Here is a 22,808-nt window from a genome sequence, read left to right as displayed (position 1 = left end):
AAAAAAAGTTGCATCTTGTTGTCCACACCTCCAGCACTTGGATTCATAGTTCTCATAAATGCGAGACATAGTTGCAGGATCCATGTGCCATCTGTAAAACATCTTATAAAAATTCTCACGTAGATTTTGTGCCTGCGTAAATTTCACATTTCTCACCCATATCAACTCCCAGGTATCCATAGATATTATTTCTCCTATACTTCACGTGATCTTGATTCTATCCCTCTGTTAATGCAGCCTAGCACTGTGTTGGCTTTTTTTGGCAGCTGCAGCACACTGCTGGCTCATATTTAAATGATTGTCCACTAGGACTCCAAGATCCCTCTCACAGTTATTGCTATTGAGCAAGGTACCCCCTATACCCGTGGTGGCGAACCTATGGCACGCGTGCCAGAGATGGCATGCAGAGCCCTCTCTGTGGGCATGCCGTTGCCCCAGTCTTATGCCTTCAGCTGGATTTTATAAAACCTTTTCGTTTTAGGCCTCCACCGCCGTGTGCAAAAAAAAAAAGGTTCAATCAATCAATCAATTTCAACTTCTCGCAGGAAAAAAAAGATCTCGCAAAGTTGGAATTGATTGGTCGAACTTTTTAGTCCCACCCAGTCTGCCGTTACCAGCCATGGCCATCCAATGGGCCATGCTCACCTAATTGGCCACACCCACCCAATGGACCACACCCACCCAATGGGCCACGCCCACCTGGCACCCAACGATACATAAGTGGGTTTTGGGTTGCAGTTTGGACACTCGGTCTCTAAAAGGTTCGCCATCACTGCCCTATACTATACCTGTACATTTGGTTTTTCTTGCCTAAATGTAGAACCTTACTTTTTTCACCATTGAATTTCATTTTGTTAGATAGCGCCCAGTGTTCAAGTCTGTCCAGATCCTCCTGTATCCTAAGCCTGTCTTCTGGAGTGTTGGCTATTCCGGCCAGCTTGGTGTCGTCTGCAAATTTGATGAGTTCCCCATCTATCCCCTCATCCAAATCGTTGATGAAGATGTTGAAGAGCACTGGGCCCAGAACAGAGCCCTGGGCACCCCACTACACACTTCCCTCCATGTAGATGCGGTTCCATTGAGGATCACACACTGAGTACGGCCGGTCAGCCAGCTACGAATCCATCTGGTGGTGATGCTGTCTAACCCACATTTTTCTATCTTGTCAATTAGTAGGTTGTGATCTACTTTGTCAAATGCCTTACTGAAGTCCAAGTAAATTATATTCACAGCATTCCTCTGGTCCACTAATTTTGTCACTTGGTCAAAGAATGCAATAAGATTTGTCTGACACGATCTGTTTTTGACAAACCCATGTTGGCTTTTAGTAATGACTTTGTTTGCCTCTAGGTGTTCGCTGATTCGTTATTTGATTATCTTTTCCAGAATCTTCCCAGGTATTGAGGTCAGGCTGATAGGTCTGTAATTTCCTGGATCCATTTTTTTCCTTTTTTGAAAATGGGAATTACATCAACTCTTTTCCAGTCCTCTGGTAGTTCCCCAGTGCTTCAGGATCTTTGAAAAATATAGTTCAGTGGTTCTGAGATCACATCTGCCAGTTCCTTAAGAACCTTGGGGTGTAATCCATCTGGTCCTGATGATTTGAACTCGTCTAGGCTGGACAGGTGTTCACTTACCATTTTCTTGCCTATCTTAACTTGTGTTTCTATTCTGTTTTTTATGGCACTATTTTTGATAGGTTGGTAAGTTTTTTCCCTTTGTGTAAAGACTGATACGAAAAACAAGTTAAATAGTTCTGCTTTCTCCCTGTTGCTTGTCACCTTCTTGCCACTTTCACCCATTAATGGACCAATTTTGGCACTGGCAAGATGATGTCCGTCTTAAAACACGATGGGACCATTGCCTGCTGCAATGAGAGGTTGAAAATATCTGTGAGAACACAAGCCAGCTCCTCTGCACATTCCTTGAGGACACGTCCAGGGATGTTATCTGGGCCTGCTGCTTTCCAAATATTAACTGTCTGCAGTGTTTTCCGGACAGAGGTGACATCAAAGCTTGGCACTTGCTCATCAGAATGGGGCACAGCTTTCCTGGCAGGAGTGCTATTTGATGCTTCAAATCTACCAAAAAATGCATTCAGTTTGTTTAGGAAGTCTATGTCATCCTTGCATCTCGATGGAGCCACCTTGTAATCCGTAATGGCCTGGATCCCTTGCCACATTCGCCTGGTGTTTGTTGGGTCCTGAAAAAAGTTTTGAATTTTCTGGCAATGGGCTTGCTTTGCACCTTTTATGGCACTTTTCAGATTTGCTCTGGCTGTTCTAAGTGCCAGCATGTCACCAGATTTAAAAGCACATTCCGTGCTTTCAGCATCTTGCGGACCTCATAAGTCAGCCACGGTTTTTCATTCGCCCTCACAACAATGCTTTTCAAGACACAGACATCTTCTATGCACTTTCGGATATATGCAGACACCGTGGTGGCATACTCAACATTTGTATGTTGGTTATCAGTAGCTGCTTCCTTAAACATGCCCCAATCTGTGCACTCAAAGCAGTCTTGTAATGCTTCTATAGCTCCCTCTGTCCAAACCCTCACCTGCTTTACTGTAGGTTTCACTCTGACTAATAAAAGTTTATATGCTGGAATAAGCAGCACTGAGAGATGGTCAGAGGGGCCCAGGTGAGGGCGTGGGATAGCTTTGAAAGCCTTCTTGATGTTGGAATAAGCAAGATCCAGTGTATTGTCCCCTCTGGTTGCAAAGTCCACATATTGATGGAAATGTGGCAGGGTAGCTTTCAAATCCACTTGGTTAAAGTCACCCACTGCAATAAATGTACCCTCTGGGTGAGTAGTTTGTAAGTCACTGATGGTATGGCAGAGAACCTTCAGGCCTCTTCTCTGCTTGCATCAGGGGGGATATACACAGCTGTGATAATGGTAGCAGAGAATTCTCTAGGCCAGTGATGGCGAACCTTTTAGAGACCGAGTGCCCAAAAACTGGCCCCGCCCCTGCTCCACCCCCTGCCCTGCCCCCACCCCGCCTGTCCGGAGGGCCACTCACCGCCTCCAGGGCCCACAGACCACCCAGGCAGCCCAGCAGCATCATTGCGGCCATGCTCTCTGCCCGCGCCCCGCAGCATCAACTGTGCACGATGGGGTGTGAGGGCAGTGTTGTCTACGCTGCCTGGCTGCCATGTCCTTGGCTGTGGTGCTCCGCACAGGCCACGCTCAGGGGCAACTTTCCTCCAGGGGGGCTGCTGGTGAGGAGGGGGTCACGGGAGGCAAGGTTGGGGCAATGGCCGTGTGTCCACAGAGAGGGCTCCAAGTGCCGACTCTGGCACGCGTGCCATAGGTTCGCCACCACTGCTGTAGGCAGAAAGAAGGGTCTGCATTTGATGGACAGAAGCTCCACATCTGGGGAGCACAGACTTGAAACCACCTTGGCATTATTACACCATCTGTCATTTATATAAAAACAGACACTCCTCCCCGGGATTTGCCACTAAGAGCAAAACTCCTGTCCAGCCGAAATGTTGAAAATCCCATCAAGCTAACAGCACTATCTGGGACAGAGAGCTTTAACCAAGTCTCTGTTGCAATAATGACACAGCAATTTCTCACCTCCCGGTTTGTTGTTAAGTCCAGTCTCAAGTAATCCATTTTTGACTCTAAGGAGCGAGCATTTGCAAACAAAATAGATGGAAGAGACACTCTGTAAGGTCTAGCTTTTATCCTAGATGTTAGGCCTCCACGTTTGCCACGCATTCTCTTTCAGTTGCACCTCCTCCTTTTCTTCCGAAGATAATCAGCAACGGAGGGAAACTTCCCAGCTGCAATGGCTGCTCCTCCACTCTGCCCCTGCGGCCCGAAACACTGCCTTCGCTGCTCAAAACCAGTGCTGTGGAGTCGGAGTCGGAGGAAATTTTGGGTACCTGGAGTCGGAGTCGGAAGTACAAAAACTGAGGAGTCGGAGTCGGAGTCAGAACATTTATCTACCGACTCCACAGCCCTGCTCAAAACACTGAGCACAATGCTGTTTCCCCCTCCAGCAACTTCCTTTCTTCCTCCCCGCTCCTCCAGACATTGCAGTTGATCTCTCACCCTCCGTGTCAGCTGCCGGCGACTCCGTCCTTGATTTTCTCCTCCGTAGTAATCCGAGGCCATGCAGGCTCTCCTGAACAGTTTTCTCCAACGTTCCTTTCATGCTGAATTTCTTCATCTCCAATATGGACTGACGTTCGTATGAAAGTTTAGCAGCCCAACTCAGCTTAGTTGTCTCTATTTCCGAAAAGTGTTTCAGTCCGGATCGTTCATTTCCCTCCTTACCCCCCCCCCACTCTTTTGAGAGCTGAAGCAGCCGCAGCCAAGCAAGGCGCCGCCATCTTATCACTTAGTTATGTGTCCCTCTTTCCACTTTCTATACTTGTCCTTTTTATCTTTCAATGAAGAAGCAGAACAAGTAGCAAAAAATATAAACCAGTTCAATATGTGTGTAAATATTTCTAATCTCAGGGGATGCCTTTCAGTATCTATTCATCAGGAAACTCTAGCCATAAAATAACTACTATAATAAAGGAGCTTTATATATCAGGTTATGTTGGTCAAGAATATTGGCTATTAGGCTGGGTGTAAGAGTGCAAAGGTTCAAAGATCCTTTGCTCTACTAGCACAGCAGCTTATGGCAAATCAAGAGCAAGAGCAAAACACGAGAGAGGTCAGTCATATCTTTCTGATATAAGAACCAATATCCAAGAATTATAACAACAGCAATCTTGGGGAAAGGAACACAAAATTATTGCATCTATCTCTTTGCAAGAAAATAGATTGTATCTTCTAGAAGGCATGAGGTGTCATACATATAGCTAATATATAGCCGAAGTGTGTTCCACTTATAATTGTATGAAATTGATTAAGTATATATACAGTCTAGCTGTAACAAATAGTACAATTTCCCAGTAGGTACTATTTCATCTTTCATTAAATCATTGGGCCAATGCTTATATTCTGCATGAGTTTCCATACTTTTTGAAAGTTGAAATGTACATCTAAATTTAATATTCTGTCAGAAATGCTTGGAAAGGGCCTCATGGAAGATTGAAAAAAAAAATATGAAACTAAATCCAGCTAGTGTTGAAATGACATATTGATGTGAAAGTCTCATATTAGTAACCAATTTTGTACAGCAGCATCTACTTCCATTAACTCCACATGTTCCCACAGAAAATGGAAAACATGCATTTATTTGTGCAAGTTTTAAGAAATTGCTTTGAGTTTAACAGTACTACTCCCAATTAAAATGAGAAAATTCACTCATTAGCCAAAATTGCAATAACTGTGGCTTCTTCAATAAGTCATAGTGGCTTGGTTCATATAGATTATCCTTAGATAGTATTGCCCATAACAGAAGGCTTGTAATAAATAACACATGCTCTACAACCTTCTGTCAAGCTCTGGAATTTAGGACAGTTGTATATGCCAAAGAAAAGATTCCCAACCTCATTTTTCCCAAGGCTTTTGCAAATACAGGCCCCCAACTTGCCACATTTAAGTGCTATACAAATTAGTTTAGAGGAGACATCCAAGCTGGCATGTCCTTTTAAACAGGTATATTAAAAAAATTCCCAGCTGGGTGAGGGAACACTCAGCATTTACATTCCAACAAGCATATATATGCATTAGAAATGGGGAAAATTAATATAAAGTTGTTGTTTTAGAGGAAAAAAATATATACATTTCATTGGTTGTTTCCTTAATACTTACATCAAAGTTCACACAGATTTCAAAGTAATGAAGGACCACAAAGAATGGCATATGCCAACTCTGTTCTTGTAATTTAAAATCCATCTTCAAGAATGTAATGAATCATCTTTAATTCCAAACCAGTTGAAAGTCAGTACTATTCCTTCAGCCAGTGAAAAACAGTGGATTTCCATGATTTTCCAGTGGAAAGAACACATGTGTGAAAAGGTTGACATGTGCTGCACACAGACACACACACATACACACACACAAACAGAAGACCACTGAATGCCTTCAGAAAATTTTGAATTATAATCCTGATCATCTTTTTCATTTGCTTTATTGGTTGGGACCAAAGCAAATAGAAATCCAACATAGCTAGAGGGCATCCAATTAATTATCACTGGCACTGAACAAAACTTAAAAAAAAAACCTTAGTAATGAAATCAACTAAATTACCTTCATTACACAGTAATTAGTTACTTTGTTGGAATGAGACACTTCTTTGCTCTAGACTATAAAAAATTGCAGTGATCTGATGGAAATATTTTCTGTCCACTCATTGCCAATTTTGTTCCCAGAATGATATAACAGACGACATTCAGTACAATAAATTCTTTTATTAAGTATACATTTGAGACTGCTTTAGGGATTTAGAGTGTCCAGTTTCATGCTGAAAAATACGTAACATTATCCTTAGACTGTCAATGTGTGTAACCAAAACAGAGCCACAGGTTACACTACTTTCATTAACAGGAGGAGGAAAGGAATGCAAAAGATGCTTTTTGAATGCAAAAACTAGCTGACAAGTTTAATTCAAAAATTAATTGTAAAAGTTCTGTACTGAACTATTTGTCAGTGAAACAAATATTTTAGACAATGTTTTAAGAACATTGGGTAGAAATTGAACTTCAGTTCAACAATCATTACTGAAAATGTACAATTATTAATGATTTCCCTTTTTAAATAAATTAAAGCTGTTTGGCTTATCAATATTTGACATGATTTAAGAAGGAGTGGGTTCTAGCCATTAAATGTACACCTTTAGCAGATAAATAATTGAATTATTATAGGAAACTATAAGCCTCTAATCACTAAAACAATTCTCTCTATATATATATATATAATCATTGATCCTTTTTTTGTAAAAAGATTCCCCATTTTTAATCTGAAAGCATGTATGTTTCTGGTAATAAAGTTCTTGCATGAACTCCAACTATAGCAGTAAATGGTACCAGTTATCCCCCACATGATAGCTGAAACAAAGCTATTTTTGCAACCTTATCTGAAAAACCACACACAATCTATTTTCAAGAGAAAGCAACACCCTACTTAAAACAACACAGACCTTACTATTTGCTATGAAAAAGTAGACAATTGTCTTCAGTTCATGTGATGGCTTCCCCGGATACCAGCCTGGATGATGAGGAAGAACTGGCTCTGGGGACTTCAGGAGGGGGGGGACTTCAGATGGGGGTACAGAGAAGTGCCAGGAAGTTGCTGAGGGCTCTGAGCTGGAAGTGGAGAGGTCAGGTACTTCAGAAAGGTCACTAAAGGAGTGACTGGATGAACACCCAGCTGGAACAGAAAAAGGTGAGACACAACTGCAGCTGGAGAGCTCAGAGACCCCTGTTGGAAGCGCAAGGTGGAGAAGACATACAGCTGGTCAGCGGGGATGAGGGGGAAATGCATCCTCTACTAGATCCACCAGACGTGCAGGGCTAAGCAGAGACAGGCACAATGATGGTCGGTGAGACTACTCACAAGGAAGCAGCCTCACTCCTCCTGATGAGCTGGATGTTGGATAAGTGGAGTTGGGGGTTGTTCGGAACAACTGACCATTCTCTTCCATGTATATTCTTTATCTCCATGATCTTGGCTTCCTTGACTCTGGGTTCTGCATTTGATCATGTGTTTGGACTTTTACTTGTTTGTGGATTTTGAACTAAGACCTTGGACTTTGGACTGGACCTGGATTGTGGACTCTTGCCTTGCTTTTGAATTTGGTATCCTTGTGCTCAGATTGAGAATTGCTGGACTCAATAGAATGGGTGAGAATGGTGGCCTTAAAACTTCCTTGCATCTGCATCCTGACTAAAACAGGACAGTTCAGATGGATGGCAGTATTTACAAAATAAACCAAAACATGGATACACATCGGTTTTCATAGAACAAATGCAGAAAACATATATGATCAAGTAAGAAAAAGCACACAGAACAAGCCAATAACTTCTTTATATTAAATGAAATTCTCACAAGATATGTTGCATACAGCAATGCGTGGGTAGCAAATGATAAAGCACAATAGCTACCCCCATCTAAACTAGAAGGAACAGAAATATCCACACCTATTAAAACTTTTGGATAATATGAGGATTTCAGACCCCCATTCATACCATGGGCATGATTTGTTCATTTGCTGATTAACCAGAGAGAAAGTTCTGTCTAGGCAGCTCATTCTTTTGCAAACTGAATGTTCTATTTAAAATCTCTCCATGTGATTTCACAGCTAGCGGTCCTTTTTGAAAAAGCTGCATGATTAGAGTATTAATCTTAGAAATGCAACTATTTGGGGATATCTAAGCCGTGCTCTCTGTCATTGTCCTAAATTTATGAATAAAAGATGGGAGGTTTTTTTGTTTCTAATCGCTTTCCGGAACAATGCATAATAAAAAGCTCTTCTCAAATCTTAGCAATATTTTCATCTCTACTCTGTAATTTACAACAGTCATTTTAATCAAGCAATTAAGTTTAGGCAGGTATTTGCAAAATTTAAAGTCTTTTTAGATTTAGATTTTGGGAACAAGGAAGAGAGCTATTGATATATAAGCAAATCAAAGATGTCTGTAATTTTAAAAACTTCTAAAGATTCTTACTTCGGACAATTCTTCAATTTTTCCTTGTGTTTTTTGAATCTTTAGTAGACTTGTTGAAATTTCAACTGCCAAATTCATTTGTTATCTAGTCAAATTTCCCTTTGGTTTGGTCCCTGTGTGTGTTTAAGTCAGATCAGTAACACATTTATTACCAAATGCATGTTTAGCATCACATTTGCAACTACTGTAGGTACTAAGAGATATAAAAGGCTCCTGAATGAAAAACAAACAAACCTTGGTTTACAATTTGAACCACATTGTCAAGGGAGGTGACTCAACACATTACAGTGTAAAAAAAAAAAATCAGACTCTTGTGATACAGACGTATACATCAATCCAGGACTAACTGAAACACAATACTCATGTGAAATAGCATTGTCATGGATTTCATTATCTAAACCAGCAGAATGTGATGTCTTCCATTGGGCTGTTTGTGATTGTGTACTTTTAGTCATACGGATCTAAAAGGAATGGAGTGATACTTCTGCTTCAAAGCAGCCACAGGTCTGTCCCTGTACTCCTCTCTTCATGTTCCAAAGCCAAAACATGTTAAAGCTTGAGGTGGGGCAGGAGTAAGCAGGAGAATGCTTCCCATAACACCAATATGACCCAAGTGAGCAGCAAGGAAAACATCTATTCCTACCAGCAATAATCAGGGAAACAGGAAGAATAGCAGCAGCAAATCTGACTATTTTCTATGCATATCTATTACCTAAAGCAGTGGTGGCGAACCTATGGCACGGGTGCCAGAGGCGGTACTCAGAGCCCTCTCTGTGGGCCTGCACGCAGTCGCCCCAGTCCTAGGCCTTCAGCTGGGTTTTATAAAACCTTTTCGCTTTAGGCCTCCGCCGCTGTGTACAAAAAAAAGAAGGTTCAATCAATCAGTCAATTTCAACTTCTCGCGGGAAAAAAAAGATCTTGCAAAGTTGGAATTGATTGACTGAACTTTTTAGTCCCACCCAGTCTTCTGTTACCGCCGCAGCCACATCCACCCAATGGGCCACACCCACTCAATGGGCCACACCCACCCGGCACCCGACGATGCATAAGTGGGTGTTGGGTTTCAGTTTGGGCACTTGGTCTCTAAAAGGTTCGCCATCACTGACCTAAAGAGTCTCCCAAGCCTGTTCAGTGACACCCCAAAAAGTTCATTTAATGTTTCAAACAGTGCACTGATAATGTTACCTAGTTTGGGTAATGAAACGCCTGCAAGAAAACAACCAAGTTCAGAGAGCATCAAGAACTCCTCATGGATGGACTTGTTGGCTGTGAATTCTGGGGACTGAAGTCCACATATCTTGAAATTGCCACAGTGAAGAAAACATTGAGCTAGATTCTTTGAGAACAAGAGGGAAACCTATTTGTCCAACCTCCCACTTTCCAGTGGCATTTTTTAAAGCCATCAGCACACAGCTCAACCTGCTGGGTCACAGAATGGCTGTTTTCAAGTTCAACGACTTCAGTTGAAACCCAGTGCCCAGGATTACAGCATGACTCTGCTATCTAGGATTTCCTGACCTACTCCTTCTTCCATCACCTGATAGCAAAGAAGAAAGTCGGGTACCAATTTATATTCCTTTTTTCTTCCTGAGATACATGCTAAAATTTAATTGGTGTTTAGTATCCTGGCCAATCTCCAGCTTGGTATTGTTTAAACTGACTAGCAGTGGCTCTCAACAGATTTGGGAAATTTTATTTGATTTATTACAATTGCATTTATGATACTTGTAACATCTAAATAATAATCAGATCAAGTATATTATGTAATTACATAATTAAATAGTCAAAGAGGGTGCAATGGCTCAGCGGTTAAAGAAACTGAGTTTGTTAGCTGGAAAGCTGACAGCCCAGGTTCAAGACCCAAGCACAGTGTGACGGGGAAGCTCCCGTTACTTGTCCCAACTCCTGCCCACCTAGCAGTTTGAAAGCATGCAAACACAAGTAGATAAATAGGTGCCACTTTGGGGGAAAGTTAAGAAGGTTCTGTGTGCCTCAGCATATAGTCATGCTGGCCACATGACCACAGAAACGTCTTCAGACAGTGCTGCTTGGCTAAGAAAGCGAGATAAGCACTGCCCCCTAGGCCGGCGGGGAGCCAATGTACAATTTTGTGGTGGCTATCTATGCTGAAATGCATTCAGTCTTAGCTCCACAAGGCCGTCTAGAAACAGTGAGGAACCAGCCCCTGCTGTGTTGGCCCCGCCCCCTGGGTGCATGCTGGGGAGGTGTCACCCTTTGTGAGGAATGAAGAAATGGACCATGCCTTGGCGCTTGCCCCGGTCCCACCCCCTTCTGCCAGAGACCCTCAGATCTGTCCCGCTCCTGCCCAAGCCCCCACAGGCACCCTTGACGCGAACGATGTAGAGCTGGCCATGCCCACCCAGTAGGCCACACCCACTCCATCTACACCCACCCAGTAGGCCGCACCCACCTGGCTCCCCAAGGGCAACTGCAATGCTGATGCGGCCCTCAATGAAATTGAGTTTGACACCCCTGCTCTATTTACTTGGTTTGGCTCCACCTAAAAAGGTGGCTTTACATCAACAACACTATACACATCCTTCATTGTGTATAAGAGTAAACTCCATTCCCTACTAGCATTGATGATGTTACCTAGTTTGGTAATGAAATGTCTGCAAGAAAACAATCAAGCCTACACCCTTCGTTATTGGATGGCTTTCATTAAACATCTTTTTCTTCCCCAAATATGGTACCATTTTTTTCTGGGCTGGTAGCCAAATTTGTTTCTTGTGTGCCATGCCAGTGGCCATACTTCCAAAAGGAACAGGTGGAGGCAAACCAAGAAAAATAATTTAAGATAGTATTTAATTTAAATTAAACATAGTCAAGGCAGTTATTTTCCAATACTTTACATCCACTACACAGATATCATCATTCTTATTCTAGAATTGCTTTGAAAAGCTTGATTGCAACTTGGCATTTGATAAGTGGAATCCATGTTGGTGCTATGGTATTTAGGTTATCGCAACCCTCTAAGAAATAAAACTTTTTTACAGCTCCTCAACTATCTATAGCTAGGTAATCCTTTAGGATTAAAGTATTAAAAATCAAGGAGTTAACAGTAAGATCCAACAACCCCAGAAAGGAAAGTACAATTAATTAGAACTCACAGCTTGAGAGAAGAGCTTTTTATCAGGGTCACCTTAACCACTTTTGATGCTGAGGAAACACCGTAACATTTTTTTCCCTTCACACAAAAGCAGCCAGCAGCAGAGCACAACCAGATGTTACTTTCTCTTAAGTTTCTGTAAACCTCCATGACCTTCTTCAAATTAGAAAAGGCAATAGAATTTTTTTTTTTTAACTGCTGGAGCTATCATTAGTGAAGCATTGTAAGGATTTCCATTAATTCATAGCCAGCCAACCAGGAATTTTCCTACAGCTATATACAAAAAAAAAAAGGCAGGGAAGTCACTAAGTGCTTGGCTAGATCTGAATATGTTCAGAAGTAAGATCAGAACTATCTAGTTAGAAATGAAAACCCAAATCAGCCTGCTAAGATAATATGCTCTACCAAGTTTTGATTCATCACAGAAGCCATTCATGGCAGATGATAGAAAATACTTTCACAATAGCTGGAAAAGACATTAAAGCACGTCTTTCACAAGAGAATGTTCCAGCAACGGTGGACTACACTTTTAATAACAAAAACAATGCACTGATTACTAAATACCATTTTTGAGTCTTCCTTGCTGCATTACAGAGCTTGTTCCACCATTTGATAACCATAACTATTTTATATAAACCAAACCTCCAATTTACGATTATGTTGTAATTTTTTTAAAAAAATTAATCGAAGTGTGAAAACTCAAGACAGAACTGAAATGCAGAGTACAATTAATGGGGGGGGGGGATATGAAACATTAAAAAAAACATAGCTTTTGCCAGTTACACAAATGTATACTAGTATAAAATTCCTATAATAACAAGCAGTGTAGCTACAAAAGATATCTCAAGACTACAATGTTGAAAAAGGAAACTATACAGGAAACGTCTATTTTCCATATCACTGGAAGAAAATCCAAATAAATCATTTAAGATTTTGAACATTCTACTGTATCTCCCTTCCACTGTTTCTACTCTTAAGTAGTAAAATAGAACAAAAAAGGGTCAAGACTAATAACAAGAGCCCGTGTGATCTAGTAGTCTAGTGGTTAAGGCACCAAGCTAGAAACCAGTGGACTGTGAGTTCTAATCCTGTCTCAGGCATGAAAACCAGCTGGGTAACTATGGGCCAGTCACTGTCTGTCAGCCCAACCCACCTCACAAGATTGTTGTTGTGAGGAAAATAGGAGGAAAGAGTATTAGATATGTTTGCCACCTTGAGTTATTTATAAAAATAATAAAGGTAGGATAAAAATAAATAAAACAGGGTTACTTGAATTCAGGCAGGCAATCATTTTATGCAATATGCTTCACTGATCTATGGTAATGGATTGCTGAATGCATGCTTGCTGTGCAAACTGCTCCATGTTTGAACTGTATCCTGGGTAAATTTTTTCACATATCTGTTCCACAGTTGATCTCACAGAGAAAGGACAGGAAGCCAGATGTTTTGCCAGCCACAATAATTCATTTATTGTTATCAGTAAAGTATATCTCATACAAAACCGTCTCTAACTTGATTTACACTTCTTCTTAAGCCATAATAGTGATAACCTTTTGTATGTGATCACTCATTGCAATTTACAAAGTATGGTTTCTGGCTTGGTCCACTATGTGAACCTAGTCAGTGTTGATATATACAGCACAGTACTCAATGATTAAGCAAAAAATTGCTTCTTGATATAGAAATACAGGTAGTCCTCAACTTATGATCACAATTGAGCCCAAAATTTATGTTGCTAAGGGAGACATTTGTTAAATGAGTTTTGTCCCATTTTACAATTTTTCTTGCCACATTTGTTAAGTGAATCACTGCAGTTCTTAAATTAGTAACACGGTTGTTAAGTGAATCTGGTTTCCCCATTGACTTTGCTTGTTATAAGGTCGCAAAAGGGGGTCACATGGCCCTGGGACACTGGAACTGTCATAAATGTGAGTCAGTTGTCAAGCAGCTAAATGTAAATCACGTGACCATGGGGATGCTCCAATGATCATAAGTGTGAAAAATGGTCATGTTACTTTTTTCAGTACCGTTGTAACTTTGAAAGGATACTAAATGAACTGTTGTAAGTTGAGGATTACCTATAATCAGAGCGAAAGGAAAGGGAAGGAAAGAAATTTAATGGAAAAGGTGAAATATTCAGGAGAAAAAAAAATCCTTTTTGTTCAATCTACACCAGTGTTTCTCAAACTTGACTATTTTAACACGTGTGGATTTCAACTCATGCTGGCTAGGGTATTCTGGGAGTTGAAGTCCATACATCTTAAAGGAGTCAAGTTTGAAAAAAACCCTGGGCAACACATTTAGCTAAGCAAGAGCATTAAAAAAAAAAAAAAGCTCAGAGCAATGGACAAGAAGGCAATCACCCACTGATACGCCTACCAGCCTGTGAATAGTCTGTTTGGATTCTGGAGGGAATAAATAGCCGCCAGGGATAATAACCATAAATAGTCTGTCCATTAATTTGCCAACATTTTTAAAACTGTTTTAAAAGACGCATCACCAGTTTCATCCTGTGGTGTTAAAAAGTGCTTCCTTTTTGAAGGTTGCTATTCTCCCTATTTACTTGTAATGGATAATATTTGGTTCAAACATTGCTCAAGGTGAAAAAAAGTCTGTCCTTATTTTATGTGTGTGTGTGTATGTGTGTGTGTGTGTGTGTGTGTGTGTGTGTATTGAACATATAAACACACATACACACACATACAGTATGGTCCCCTAACCGTTTTTCCTTCTTCCAACACTGAACCACTTCAGTTTGATTAACCATGATTTATTTAACTATAACTGGCTATGTCCACACAACATATTGAGACAAAAACAAAAACAAAACCCAAGCAACATGATAACATAGCATGATGAGTGACTCCCAACTCATGTGCTGCTCTATCTGGAGACTTCTAGATGCAAGATGATACATTTGGATGGCAATAGGTTGAAGAAAACTACTTGCAATGTATGTTGAAGATGTTAGTTGTATGTGAGAAATAGATCAATTGCTGAAATTCTTGCAACCTTATATTTTCTTTTAAAAAAACCTTCTTAGATTTTTGTTTTATAAAGATGCAAAATATCTTCCAATTAGGGACAAGAAGGTTGAATGAAGGTTAAACGTTTCATCTAGTTATCAGGATACTGAAGTCCTAGAGCAGCACTGGAAAACAAATCTAGGCTTAGGCCAGTGGTGGTGAACCTATGGCACGCGTGCCAGAGGCGGCACTCAGAGCCTTCTCTGTGGGCATGCGCGCCATCACTCCAGCCCCGCCTCCCACCACGGCCCCCTCCTCACCAGCAATCCCCCTGGAGGAGAGTCGCCCCCTGAGCGCGCCCCGCACAGAATAGTGCAGCCAAGGACATGGCAGCCAGGACAAGTCTCCACCCTCGTGCCCTGTCACACGCAGTTGATGCTGCGGGGCACGGGCGGAGGGTGTGCCTGCCATGGCACTACTGGGCCACCTGGGCGATTTGCGGCAGGCTGTGGAGGTGGGGGGTGGCCCTGCGGGTGGGCGAGTGGTGGGCAGAGCGGGGGTGGTTTTTGGGCACTCAGTCTCTAAAAGGTTTGCCATCACTGGCTTAGGCTAATATACACACTGTACACTAACTATATAGTCTATGCCAGGGGTGTCAAACTCGCAATGTCACGTGACATGTGATGTATTGCTATGTTTTTTCCATTGCCGGCAATGGGGTGGGTGCAGTTTCGCCATGACGCATCTGGCCCACGAGCCAGCAGTTTGACACCCCTGGTCTATGCTGTTCTTGATCAGACCACTATAAAAACGCTTAATGATTTGGAAAAAAAACCCATCATCTAAGGAAGTAGCACCTTCCTTTCAGTTTTGGAGGACAGCAAAAGGGACCACTCTTTGAGCAAAAAATAAATTCTACATTGTCAACTCAGAGGATAAATCTTTACCTCACAATATCAGCTGAAATGACTGCTGAGTTCATAAATGTATATTCATTGCACATATATTCTGGAGCAACAGTGTCTATAACATGCTGAAGTAACATCAAACAATGATTCATGCACATGGTCATGATACAAATGCTGTATCTGTCAGAACGTCATTACACAGTATCATCACTGCATCTTCCCGACACCCACATTATCCTTATTAAAATAAATTTTACTCAAAAACTGTGTTTTTTCCCCTAACCTGGATCTTTCTAACCCTGACTTTGAAGCTCTGAAGTTACAGAGATTCTACCAAATTCTTTTAAAATGAGAATATGACTTCACAGGTTCTAGTCCAACTTTTTTCACCCGTAGGTCTATTGATACTACAACTTCCACATTACTCAACCACACTTGCTATTGGCCTTATAGAACCAATACAAAGAAATGGTGCTAGGCTGGGGAAGGGCATTATTGAGAGCATCCTCCCATCCAACTATTTTACAGAAAAGAAACAAGAAACATGGGGCTTGATGCTAGGCAAATACTTTCATTCTTCCCCTCCTATCACATGGCAATCTGGCACACTGTACATCTGATATAACAAGTATTTGATTAACTTATTTGCATGACTACAAATGTCTAGCTTTGTCCCAGAGGATTAACCAATTAAAAAAAGATGGCTCTAGCATGTGTTAACAAGAAAAAGGAACCACAGGAGTGTTCTTCAGGCATTTATGCCCCTTCATAGATCAGAAGGATTATACAGATGAGTCTTCTAGTACCACCCACTCTGTCACATCATTGTCTTCACCACCCTCTTTTCACTCACAATTTTTGGCCCAGCTTTGAACCTTAATCTTCCAGGGTCCTCTAATCACATACATACAAGCACAAACAACTTCCTGCTGCAGCTGTACCTCTACAGCAATGAAGCCCACTAGTAACACACTACAAGACAGAGGGTATAGGACCATTCAAAAGGCAAAAAAGGATAACCTGTGAGAAGGGGGATCAAAGACATTCAAGTAGGTTTAATGAGCATAGGGAAAAATCATCTCCACATCTGTGAACAGTGAATACTGTTTCTCCTATTTCACAAAATTAGAGGCAAAGCAGAAGATATATTAACAATTAAAAAGATCATTTTGCTGCTATTTTGATAGGCAGTTGAGAGAATTCATTTAACTTACCGGTTCATATATTTCTTGTTTAATCTTGATTTAAAGCATAGTATTTGTCATTATAAACTATTCTTTATTGTTCACCAAATTCAGCAAACCTAGAAAATTGTGGTTTATTTAACGATTTAACATGAACTGTGAATCCAGTCAGACTTCTTTCCCAGTACAGAGCTGGTACTATTCCAGATAATCACAAGGTGTTTTCTAATTTAAAAGTATACCTTGATCATAGGTATTTTCTAATTTACAGAGATATATTTCATAGGTGATATATTCCAAATTACAACATAATTTTTTCTATATGACAGCAAAAAATCTGCTTCCAAGCATGCAATGTTGCATTCATTGCAACATTAACCAATAATACAATTATCAACATGAAATAAATTCTCATTATTTCACACAAAGCCATTTTATAAATTAAACAAGTAGCTCTGGCCCATGTTTTGGAAGAGGTCTGATTCCCACCTAACATTGGGAATCAGACCTGGGATAGATCAGATTTATCAGGTTTTGTACAGAATAAATATATTTTATTACCCTAGCTAAAATATTATGTTTCTGGTAAAATGCCAGTTTAGGGGTTAGGGTTAGTTTGTATGTCAAAGGAAAAAGTAAAATAATTTTCAGTTTCAAGTGTGGAATAACTATTTTAGCCTTATTGTTCACCAGTAAAGTTTGCTCTTTTGTCATTTATTTATGTCTTTAATATAATACTGAAAGGATGTAGCCACTGGCAAATCCCATCTTTTAAAAATAATTAAATGGGCAAATTCAATAAAAACATGCAGTTATTTTAGACTGAACTGATGGAGAACATACATGTCCTTTATTAAACAAACTTTTAAAACAAGACTCCCAACATTTACTTGATCAATCTCCATTACACAATCTATAGCATTACCTTGAGCAAGTTTACTCATAAATAGTATGCAGAGGTCTAGGCTATAGTCTCTCTCTAAGGATAGTATATGCACACTTAGTAGAACATGAAATCATGTGGACCTATTTTAATTCAACACACATTTCTTGCTCTCTCTCTAGATTTCCAGTTAAGATGTATCAATAAGTTACCCAAATACTTTGATCCAAAGTCAATAGGATGCTTTCATGTTTCCACCTTGTTTTTAACAGAAAAGAGGGGAACCCACTCTTTTATCACATACTATAAATAAGGAACTTGAGGATTATAAATAAGCTATACTAAGCATTGCTGTCTGAATGGGATGCAATTACTTCAGTCCTTGTGCTTTTTTAATCAGCCAGTGTCCCTGCCGTGTTTAGAGTGGTAAAAGGGAAGTGGCCTGTGGTTAAACAGAGGAAATACCGGAGGAATTTTAATACAGCAAATAGTCTTTTTACTTCCTACAGGATAGCACTTCAAAGGCAGCCTAGCCCCAGAGCAGACAATGTGTTACAGGGGCCATCAGTCATTTAATAGTATGGCAAGTCTATTCAAAATGTACAAACAGACCAAGACAATTGCTATGCAAACAAGGCAATTGGTTTTATTCTGAAATCAGTGCTTATGAATGTGGCCCAGACTGTAATGATGGTTTTCTCTCCCAACACAAAACATTATAGTTTTTTCTTAAACAACTAAAATGAATGAATTTCTAAAGTAAATAGCAGAGAAAATTTGAAGATAACTAAAAGTAATCTTTAGGCCAGTGCAAATTAGTTTTGTTATGATGGAATGAATTCTATTTTTTTCAGCTAAATTTAAATTTATGTGGCTTTTTTTTGTCAATAGACCAATTAATTTCATTTTTATTAGAAAATGCACCAAATCTTTGGGAAGAATTAGAGCTTCTAAGGTTCTCATGTACATATACAAAGATTTTAAAATGTGCAAATCAATTATTAACTTTGGCAAGTTGTCCCTGTAAAAGTTTAGTTCCTTTCATATTGCTATATATTTATTTTTAAAGAGAATTTCCCTTCCAGGTATGAACACAACTATTCCATGCCAGTGGGTCACTTCCTTTGTTTTCTTACAACTTATCTTACAATTTATCTCTCCAATTTAGACTCCGGGTGGTGTATAACAGAGCTTAGCAGTCAATAAATACCTTAAAAACCATTATTATAATTATTAAAAACATTAAAACCATAAAATACTATAAAAACAAAGCAAGAACAAAGAAACAGCATTAGAATGGATGTTAATAATACCCGAGCCTCTTCATAGTTCACCAGTCTCCTAGACCCCCCACCCCCCCACCCCTCTTCATGACCTGATCCCCAGGAAATCTTTGTGGCAGTTTAACAAACCAACAAAAAAAGTAATGAAAGTCACTGGTGCCAGTCATCTGGAATTTTTAATAAGGCTGAAAACTGAGAGGAGCCGTTTCAGAGGAAAGGGGTCTTTGTTTTTTTGTTTCACTCACTCACTCACACACACAAACACACCGGCTCACACCAAGGAAAATCACACTTAGGGAACCCAAGAGGGAAACTGCAACTTCTGGAAGAGACAAAAAGTGAAGCCCTAAAACTTTTTTAAAATCAACTTACTAACACTCCCAGTTACCGTCTTTCCCGGTAACGATCAGGCCTGTAACCAAACTGGCCTGCAGTGATTAAAATGACAAAGGCCAAACGATCGCCTTTTATCCTCTTCTCCCGGGGCAGGTCTAGTTAAGGCGGGAGAAGAATTAGGCAGACAGGCGGATAAAAGACCTGCGGAGCTACTTCACGCTTGTTGCTCCGTCCCTCTCTGCTGCCCCGTCCCTCCTTCCTCCCCAGCCTCCTTTGATGCGAAAATGCAGTCAAGCTCCGTCGCCAACCTTCCCCAAAGCTTACAAATGCCAGCTGGCCCTCTTGTTTGCTAGATAGGGAGGGAAGGAAGGAAGGAAGGAAGGAAGGAAGGAAGGAAGGAAGGAAGGAAGGAAGGAAGAAAGAAAGAAAGAAAGAAAGAAAGAAAGAAAGAAAGAAAGAAAGAAAGAAAGAAAGAAAGAAAGAAAGAAAGAAAGAAAGAAAGAAAGAAAGAGGAAGGAAGGAAGGAAGAAAGAAAGGAAGAAAGGAAGAAAGGAAGAAAGGAAGAAAGGAAGAAAGAAAGAAAGAAAGAAAGAAAAAGGAAGGAAGGAAGGAAGGAAGGAAGGAAGGAAGAGTCAGCCTTGCTTGCATAGCAAAGCGGGCACATTCCTGCCATCACCCGGCTGTCGGTGCCCCGAAGCGCTTGAACTCGAAAGGCATCCGGCACCTCGCAAACTTGGTGCCTTTTCCTGCCTTCGGTCAGAATAAACCGAACCTGGACCCAAACACACCGGGATCAAATCCAACCCAGGGCAAAGCCAAACCCTCGGGTCTGTCTCACCATCCAGCCGCAAGCTTCGCCCGCGGATCCTTTCCTGCCACCGCCGCTGCTACTGGTCCCTCCTGCGGACACGGCCAGACGCGGGCCATCGAGGCAGGCCGTGAGAGAGAAGAAGAAAGAGCAGAACTTGAGCCAAAGGGCCATCGCCTGCCTGGTTGCGTCCGAAGAGCAAGTCGGAACGCCAGAAGTTAACTTCAGATCGGGGAAAACCGGGAGGGAAGGGAGAAAGCAGCGGCACGCATGCGCGACGGAGAACCCACCAAGACGTTCGTCCAGGGAACTCCTGCTTTCCTCTAGTCTAGCCCACCCACCCACACCTTGCCGACGGGGGAAGCAGGGAGAGGCTGGACCACCATTGCCATTTGTCTAGGTGCAGGAGAGGTCAGTTGGTACTCCCCTTCGAGGACGTTATTTTTTAATTCGAAACAGCTGAAATGCTGTAAATCTGCGCAGAACGCCTTCAAAGGAAGACCTCGGAGGGGGGGGGGAATGCTCAACCACCATCTGTCTCTCAAAAAGGAAGTTGAAGGAAGGGGAGGTGGGGGGATGTGTTCTATTCAAATGTGCAAACGTTTATACCAGTCTGGGGCAAGAAGTAGCAAAGTAACAAAAGTTAACCTCTCTTGGGTGGAGGGGAAAGAAGACTGCATTTGAAAAATCCCGAGGCTTTCTCCTAAAACTGATTTCATGCGAGCATAGGATTTAATAATAATAATAATGATAAAGTTGGAAGGGACCTCGGAGGTCATCTAGTCCAACCCCCTGCTGAAGCAGGAAACCCTATACCAGTGGTTCTCAACCTTTTTAATGCCGCGACCCCAACCAGTCGTAAGTTGAGGACTAAACCGGTCATAAGTCGAGGACTAAACCGGTCGTAAGTCGAGGACTAAACCAGTCATAAGTCAAGGACTTTCCCTGCCCGGGAGCGCTGCGCATGTGTGGTTCCGCCCCCTGCGCCGGCCGAGGCGTAGCTGGCAAGCGGCAGAGACGGAGCAGGCCGACCACCAGCTGGCCCAGCCCAAGGGAGGTAAGGCACCCGCCGGAAAAGGGGGAAAAAAATGGTGGGCAAAAAAAATGGTGGACAAAAAATTGGCGGACAGCCTTGCTTGGCGACCCCCATGAAATGGTCGATCGACCCCAAATGGGGTCCCGACCCACAGGTTGAGAACCACTGCCATATACCATTTCGGACAAATGGTTGTCCAGTTTCTTCTTAAAAACTTCCAGTGTTGGCGCATTCACCGCTTCTGAAGGCAGGTTGTTCCACAGATTAATTGTTCTAACTGTCAGGAAGTTTCTCCTTAGTTCTAGATTGCTTCTCTCTTTGGTTAGTTTCCACCCGTTGCTTCTTGTCCTGCCTTCAGGCGCTTTGGAGAATAGCCTGACTCCCTCTTCTTTGTGGCAGCCCCTAAGATATTGGAACACTGCTATCATGTCCCCCCTCGTCCTTCTCTTCGTTAAACTAGACATACCCAATTCCAGCAACCGTTCCTTATATGCTTTAGCCTCCAGTCCCCTAATCTTCTCTTCTCTGTACTCTTTCTAGAGTCTCGGCATCTTTTTTACATCGTGGTGACCAAAACTGGATGCAGTATTCCAAGTGTGGCCTTACCAAGGCATTGTAAAGTGGTATTAATACTTCACGTGCTCTTGATTCTATCCCTCTGTTAATGCAGCCTAGCACTGTGTTGGCTTTTTTGGCAGCTGCAGCACACTGCTGGCTCATATTTAAATGATTGTCCACTAGGACTCCGAGGTCCCTCTCGCAGTTACTACTATTGAGCAAGATACCCCCTATACTATACCCGTACATTTGGTTTTTCTTGCCTAAATGTAGAACCTTACTTTTTTCACCATTGAATTTCATTTTGTTAGATAGCGCCCAGTGTTCAAGTCTGTCCAGATCCTCCTGTATCCTAAGCCTGTCTTCTGCAGTTTCTAAGTTTTAGCGTTTTCTGGTGCTAATATATAAACATGTAAACCAGACTGCAGCACAGTCTTTTTAAACGTCAGCATGACTTTACAAAGCCTGTTTCACCCTTCCTCAATTTGATGCTTTCCTGATATCTTCCCATTGCTGGCCTCCCAGTGATGGGAGTCATAGAGAAACATCAGATGTAGGAGGGACCCTTGTTCTACATACAAATCAAAAGGAGACCAGATTCAACAGTTGTAAATAGTCCTTTGTAAATATAAAGCTATCTTGTTCAGTTTTGGAAACCTTAAAAGTGTGCTTTATAATTCCTATCATGCAAAATTATCTTGCCTAGTATCAAATTTATCTGGGGGGTGATGGAGGGTGGGGAGGGAATTATTATTTATCTGGGGTGTGATGGAGGGTGATGGAGGGTGGGGAGGGAATTATAATCCATGATCCAGTTTTGTTATCCATTTACACTAGTCTGTTTTTGGCAGAGACTTCATTTACGTCTTTCCAGCCCACTCCTCCCAAAATATGTGCATTAATAGAAAATCTATTTGGTGTTATTTCACCATAAAGCATCCTCACAAATAAGGCATTTTTAAATATTAAAAATGAGATTATCTTCCTTATCAGCTGATGCTTTGTGCAAGGCATTTGTGGCATGTGAATGGCTTGCAAGGAAATAATCAAATCCCTTGACTCTGGTCTTTTCACAGACAACTGGTCATATAAACACTTTTAAAAAGTCAACAGTCTTGTGTACCATCTCTTGCAGAG

Source organism: Protobothrops mucrosquamatus, unplaced genomic scaffold, assembly GCF_001527695.2.
Source record: "Protobothrops mucrosquamatus isolate PMUCROS unplaced genomic scaffold, P.Mucros_1.0 scaffold5028, whole genome shotgun sequence".
NCBI lineage: Eukaryota > Metazoa > Chordata > Lepidosauria > Squamata > Viperidae > Protobothrops > Protobothrops mucrosquamatus.
Note: the sequence above shows the minus strand (reverse complement) of the source record.